This window comes from Mastomys coucha, unplaced genomic scaffold (assembly GCF_008632895.1).
Source record: "Mastomys coucha isolate ucsf_1 unplaced genomic scaffold, UCSF_Mcou_1 pScaffold4, whole genome shotgun sequence".
Taxonomy (NCBI): Eukaryota; Metazoa; Chordata; class Mammalia; order Rodentia; family Muridae; genus Mastomys; species Mastomys coucha.
In genome coordinates this window covers 52,618,892-52,626,091 of record NW_022196910.1, presented here as the reverse complement: position 1 = coordinate 52,626,091, position 7,200 = coordinate 52,618,892, and the positions used below count along the sequence as shown (strand labels likewise).

At 46.0% G+C, this 7,200-nt stretch overlaps 1 protein-coding gene across 2 annotated transcripts in view; it reads left to right on the top strand.

The window, feature by feature from the left end:
• Positions 1-3,119: 3,119 nt before the first annotated feature.
• Slc16a7 (solute carrier family 16 member 7) overlaps positions 3,120-7,200 on the top strand; it is a 169,311-nt gene continuing 165,230 nt past the window's right edge. For both annotated transcript variants that reach the window (XM_031350225.1, XM_031350224.1), the window contains exon 1: positions 3,120-3,380. The gene's annotated coding sequence lies outside the window, so the exon portion shown is untranslated. The remainder of the gene's footprint in view (positions 3,381-7,200) is intronic.

The following is a 7,200-nucleotide window of genomic DNA, read 5'->3' as shown; positions in this document are numbered from 1 at the left end:
CTATGGCTATAGTGGTAGCTGTAAAAATGATGTGAGCTATCCCACCTGGGAACTCTGGGCAAGCTGGTGTTGTCCTTCCTTTTACATGGTTAAGATATGAGAAACTACACGTTTTCCTTTATGCCGGAGGGAGAATGCCATGGATCACTGGGGCCAGTGCATTACTAAACATGTTCCAGAGGAATAATGTTCCCTAAAGGTCAGGATACTTAACTTCCCATCCAGCAGGATGATGTACCTTAACCTTACCAGGACCCCCGCATGCTAGCCACCTGGTGCTCCAGCCACCTGCCAGAGTACGGTGATCCACGTCTTGGATCAGTGTAGGGATTTGTGAAGTGTTCAGATGGACAGATTTCCTTATGATCCGCCATAAATTAGAGAAAGTTTCCATGGTCTTGAAGCAAAAACTCTGAACACATTATGTTTGTCCTTTAGAGATATCTGGTGACTCTTGCCTTCTCTTTTGAATGAGACAGAAAAGAATGGATTGTACCAAGCACTGACTCTAAGCTTCATTCTCATGGCTGAGCTAACCTTCAGCAAAGATAGGCACTATACCATATGGAGGCAGTACCCAAGACACTTGCTTAGCTGAGCTTGTAGAAGCTCATTATTGTTACTCAGAAATGATCCATTTTCAGTAGGAACCATGTCCGTGAACTGACATTATCGAGATCACAGCCCCCTTTAGACTGTTAGAGTGGATCTCGATTCCTTAGCTCTCCATAGTCCCTGTCACCATGGGATGCAGATGAGCTTTACCCACTTGGCAAAAGTGTCTCTGAGCTAGGCTCAGAGTAGTCATTTTGACCTTTGATGTCTTACCTAAAAAAAGTAATGGTTTAGTATAGGAGTTGTTCTGTTTGTCTGATTGGGCTGCCTGTGTATCTGTATCTTTTCAACAATAGAATTGAAACTCTATCTCATACTGGTGATGATTATTTGGAGCTAAAGGTGTCTAGGAAGGAAATTCATTGTAGGAAGGCCATGAAGGTGGCAAGAATTAGTAGTGCTCTCCAGGAAAACTTAAAGCTGGCCAGCAGGCTCCTGACCTGACCTTTGGGAAACAGCTAGGAGATGGCAGATCAGAATTTAGTCTACCTGGCCTGCTGGTACAGTATTGTGCCTCTGACTGAAATAAGGATGCATTGTTTAACCTACACAATCTGTTATATTCTGCCACAACAGCTGGGCCAACCCAAGACCTCAGCATATTAATCCCTTCTATAGAAGAGTGGCCACTGAGCCAGTGATCATAGAGAAAGCCAACTTTGAGAGCTGGACCTTGGTTGTACCACACTTACTGTTTAGAATGCAGATACTCAGAGTCTACTTGGGGGCATGAAGGCATAGAGCCTTGAAGGTACAGTCTTCCTTCGTGTCCTAGCTGCACTCCCAGACCCATCTAGACTGTGAGATTTAAATTCTAGAAAATTAGCACTTACAACGAAAGCCTGCTATGGTTCTAAAGGGTTGAGCGTTGAAGGTTGTAAGTTTAGCAAATGGGTTAAATAGTTACAGAGCCTGGAGAGAAAAAGATAAAAACAAATCACACGGTAACACAAGAGAAGGAGGGGAATGAGTGGGTTAATTTAATAAGAGTATGTTTTCTTGTGTTTCCTATTCCTTTACTTAGAAAATAAACTGAAGTGATAATCAAAAGCCATCTTAATTGCAAACACCCAAGAACATGGCCTTGCTGTGTCTCTACATTGCTTCTTTTAAACTTTATCACTCTTTATTGCCAATAAAATAATAGTCTTTGTTAGAGACTCAATTCTTATCTTCCACAATTATCCATTTATACTGTTTTGTTCTCTCCTGTAAAAATGGGTTTTCTAGGATACTCTGCCTCAAGTTTTACTTTTGGTCTATTAACTTTCTTAAAAACATTTAACTTTCACTATTATTAGTGCACATGCTTTTGTGTGTGTGTGTGTGTGTGTGTGTGTGTGTGTGTACAACTGGTCTTGTTTGCCAGGAATATGGAAGTCAGAGGACAGCTTGCAAGTGTAGGTCTTCTCTGCCATGTAGATTCTGGGGGTTGAGTCACCAGGCTTGGTGGCAAGCATCTTTAGTCACTGAGCTTTTTGACCGGGCCGTCTGGAGGTTAACAGCCTCTCAAATTATCTTTTGTTCACTATACATATTGTGGTGCTCAAGTCTTATGGAAACACTGTTCCTCTTTTGTAACTGCAGAAATTTATATTAAGATTCTGCCTTGCAGACTAACTAGTGGAGACATAGTAAGAAGTCTTGAATGTATATCCAAGTGATCCCATGTTACTGCCTCTGTCTCCAAATGAGTGTAATATGAAAAAATGTGATTGCATCTAATGGAGTATCGCGTTATGAGTATCAGGACAAGAAAGGCCAATTAAATTGGCAGAAAACTGTGACCTAGTTCTGAAATTCAAGCACTCATAGTGCCACAAGGTTTTTCTCTAAGTAGGGAGGTCAGTCTTCGAGGTGTCTAACACTTCAGTTCCAGCCTTTCCTTCCTCTTTTCAACTTCCCCAAGAAGGGCATGCTGGGGGGGGGGGGAAACAACATCTGTGGGGTTTACCATAGTCCTTAATGTTATTCTTTCTCAAATAACTAAATCCCGTCTTGAAAACTTAAGTAATGTGAGTGACATAAAGGAATTATTTACAGTTGATAACTAACCACTCCCCGCAACTTTCGGCTTCTTGTGTTGCTTTCCTTTCCTGTAAGTTTTATGTTTTCCTTGGAAGGATTTGGCTCCGATGCACACCTTTCTCCATCCTCAGTCAAGCCAAGCATTTATTCCTAATGGAAGTCCTTAACTGAATGAATAATGAACGACTGGATGGATGGATGGATCACGCAACCTTATCTGTCCTAGCTTTTTTCTCTGCATTCTGCAGACTCCTCTCTGCATCCTTATCTAGAGATTGCATAACAGCCCAGGTCTCTCCTGCCACCTCACACCTGCCTCCTCAGGTTGGGCGCCAAAGCGCTAGGCTGGAGCAAGTCTGGGCCGCCCAGCCACAGCAGATCGCTCCGGGTCAGAACTAAAATCCGAAGTGGAGTACTAGGAACCACAGAACCCGCGCAGCCCAGCGCCAACCGCTGCGCCCTCAGGAGCATGCTCAGTGCGCCTCCTGTCCCCGAGCCCCCAGCCCGCGCCCCGCTCCCGCGTCCAACCTCGCACCGCACCCAGGCGCGCTCCCGGGCACCCCAGCCCGCCTCCGCTCCCGCACCTGCACCCCTCCCCCGGGCCTCGGTAGGCGAGGACACGTCAGGGGACATAAATAAATAAATAATTCCATTCAGCGGATGACAGCGAGGCGAGGCGGCTGCAGCTGGGCGGGGGGACTGGGAGAGCGGCGGTGCGCACCGGGTGTCAGAGCCAGGTAAAGGCGGTGCTCCTGGGGAGGATGGGAGGAGGAGGCTAGAGGAGGGCGAGTGGGGCTACCCAGGGACTGCAGGAGGGTGCGGAGAAACGGCAGCCGGGTGCCAGCCGGAGCTCCAAGTGCCGTGAGCCCTTATATAGACAAAAAATCCCGAAGCCGAGCGGGCGCGGGCTGCGGCGGGAGCTTCAGGATCCCCAAGGTTCCGGGATTCAGAAGTCTCAGGGTCGAGGCCACCAGCTGCTGGCGCTGCTCTCCTATCTGTGGCTCTTCCTCTGGGCACGGCGGAACATCGGGCGGGCACTGCCAGGCGAATGCCCCTGCGAGGCTCGCCAGCATCTCCCGGGACCCACAGCGTCTGGGGTGGTGTCCTTGAAGTGGGTGTGGATGAATGGGGAAATGCGTGGAGGGAATGGCTGCTTTTTCAGCAGAAGATCCGCGCCTGCGGAGAAGGGAAGGTGTTCTGTTTCGGTCTCCAGGAAACCTGGGTGGAGGCCGCTGGACCTATGCAGGAGGGCTTGTGGCCTAAAGGTTACGCTGTCTTCCAGATACCTCAGCAGGGCTGGTCCCACCCTGTAGTCCTCTGGGCTTCCTGGGCCACTTCGTCACGCTGGGTACACCAGCCTTGGCTAGGTAGCACACAGGTGGCTGTGAGCCTCAGAGGATGCTGCTTCCCAGCTGGCTTCTGCATCCTATTTTACTTCCACTAGCTAAGCTAATGGAAGGGACAGTAGTGCTCTAGGTCTTTTTCACTTCCTGGTTGGACTGCTCTGGGGGAAATTACACACACACACACACACACACACACACACACACACACACCCCAATTTCTCTGCAAGTGTTTCTTTAACTCCCATATGGTGGAAAATTAAGACGGGGCTACAATGAACTGTGCGGTGGTAATACAAAAGCTAGTCTTCCATGTCCTCCTCCCTCCTCAAACCAAAAGGAGATGCAGTGAAGGAATAAAAATAGCAGGAATGATGCGCACAGCTCTAAAAAGCCCGGGCAAGAGGAAACCGTGGGTACAAATGCTTTTTTTGGGTAGTCCTGGCTTCATGGCTGAACCCAACCAGCTAGGACAGGAAGACTTTCAAGGCCTTCCCAGGTGCACTTGGCTGTCTTCTGCCACCCAAACCACAAAGGTGTCCATTTAGAAATGGCAAGAGGAAAATCAGAATTGGGTGTGGGCCACAAATGCAAATGAGCGTTGAACACATGAAGACAGTAAGGCAATCTAGATGGTAGGACTCTGTTTTTAAGTCCATCTACATGGGAGGGTAACTGAATAATTTTAGAGGTGGGGGGGGTGAGGCAGAGGGCTGCTAGCTCAGTATATGCTCATAAAGAAAGAAACTCATGAAGCTAACTGTAGGGGAGCAGTTGGGGATTAAACTCTAAGCTCTGTCATTGTACAATGCCCCCTTCCACGTTTTATTCTTTACTATTATTTTAAAGCAAAATCTTGTTAAAATAGCAAGGCTGGCCTTGGATTCTGTGTAGCCCAGGGAGACTTTGCACTGGCCCTCCTCCCTGTGAACAGGGGCTACAGGCAAGTGCCTCTCTTTTCTGAAGCAATCTTCCCAGTTACCAACAGTTTCTTACATACAAATCAGTACATATTTCTGCAAATACCCAGTTTGTCTCTATGCACACACATTCCATTTATAACCTCAGCCCCATATTTTGGGCCTCCATCTTTCCTACAGGTAGGGAAGGCAGGACGACCTCAAAAAAATGTTCCTTATCCAGAATTATATTCTGGGTACCTGAGGTGAAATAAAGGTATCTCTGGATGATTCTTTTGTTCTATACTCATTCATCAAACACTCTGGAGATACACATGGACAAAAAGAAACAAAATACAGAGAGTCAGTGAGACCCAGAGACCACAGTGGTTTCTGTATTTTTGTAAGGTACAGTGTATTATTAGTAATTTTGTCTTAATTTTTTCCCTTGTCCACAAAATAAGATTGGTTGTACTCATTTTGAACTACTACTGTGGAAGATAAACTATGGGAAAACTTAGACTAGACATTAGCTAATTTTGACTCCCCAGCTTCATTCCACTTACTGCTGGGTTTACTGTGATGTGGTCAAATACCACACACACACACACACACACACACACACACACACACACACATAGACAAACACACAAACACAAATGCACACAGGGGATTCTAGTTATCTAGTTAATCTTTCTCAGCATCACTTGTCTTTCAGTTTTTATCACTTCCTTTTTTTTTTTTTTTCTGTGAATGAGACCTATATCCCAGTTAATCCAAACAGATTTTAGCAGTTGTAAAAAGCACTTGTCGGATCTGCCAAAAGGCACCTTTTGGAAGTGGTATTCCTCAGGGACCTAAGCATTTCTCTCTGTACTCTTGTTCATTGTGGTGATCCTATGTGAGTTGGTACTAGAAAGACTCCTCCTTCAGGAGTCCCTCGTGGGACTGTATTTGCCAGTGAATTGATTGCACCCCCCCCTTGAAAAAAGATATCACATTGCAGTTTCTTTTATATTTTTAGTTAAGAGTAATTTACTCATTCGTGGAAGTTGGAAAGTTTAGAATGCTGACTATCTTCAGGCATGCTCTGACTCTTTTCTACAAACATGTAAGGACCTTATAGGGTAAACTTGTGTGCACGTATATTTACAGACATGTTTAGGCTCAGGACTTACTCTGTCAGCATAGCTAATGTCTTAGTCGGCAGTGTTGTTGCACCTAACACAGCATCTGATGCTGGATAACATATTAGAAGACCAAAGAGGCTGATTTGCCTCGTGGTACAGATGGCTGGAAAACCCAAAACATCATGGTACTGGCATGTTCTTAGTGTCCCCTGGGAACATGATAACATGTAACTGTAGTAGGGTGAACAGGTACATACAAAAGTGGCCAAACGTGAGGTGGTCTTAATTCTTAACCAACTGCTACCCCGGTAATTAACCCAGCCCCACCTGACTTCACTAATCTCATCAGAAGCGTTATTCCTATATGTGTGGTATTCCCCAGATCCCAACTCCCATTTCAAGTCAGTGGTAGCGCTTAGCATGACACCATTTTGTAAGAAGTTCAGGGGTCTCCATGAGCTTTGTTGGGGACAAAGCAGATTGAAGCCATAGCAAGAATTTAGTGAGAGAGAAGGGACAAGCAGCCACCTGACCCTAGCTTCTGTGTACTACAGCTTTTGTTTTGCATGAAGTTTACGAAGGGCGAACACTCGTTTCTGTTGTGTTCTTCTGTGCCTGGCACATGGTAGTTCTGAAAGACAAATTATAGAAAGAATGAAGTCAAGAGCAACAGAAGCAGACATGACACGAGGAGAGGAGGAAGGAAACGTACAAAGATCAGCATGCTGACCCTCCTCTGTCTCCTGCTCTGACTCAAGCAGAAAGTACCAGGGAGGATGGGGGGAACTCTGCTCTCTAAGACAGGGAAGCCAAAACCCTTTGGAGAGGCTCTTAGCCTCATGTTTCCTCCAGCCAGTCTGTAAGATGTATTTGTGTGGATTAGGAAAGCATTTTCTCTTGGATGGTGAATTAGCAAATGGGGCACATACACCTTAAGTATCAGTGTGAAACCCACCCAAAGCAGATAGGAAAACCACTCAAAATACACACAAAAGACTCCTTCTTGGACTATGTGTTTACATTGCTCCTAAGAGAAAGGTTGGCTTGATCCCATGCCAGGTGAGAGCTGCAGTTCTATGGTATCTTTGAACATGGTCACTGATGCTGACTGAGAGGTGTTATGAGTCACACCTGACAACTAGCATGGACACACTGTCACAGAAGACCTCCTCATTGCCTGTGTTT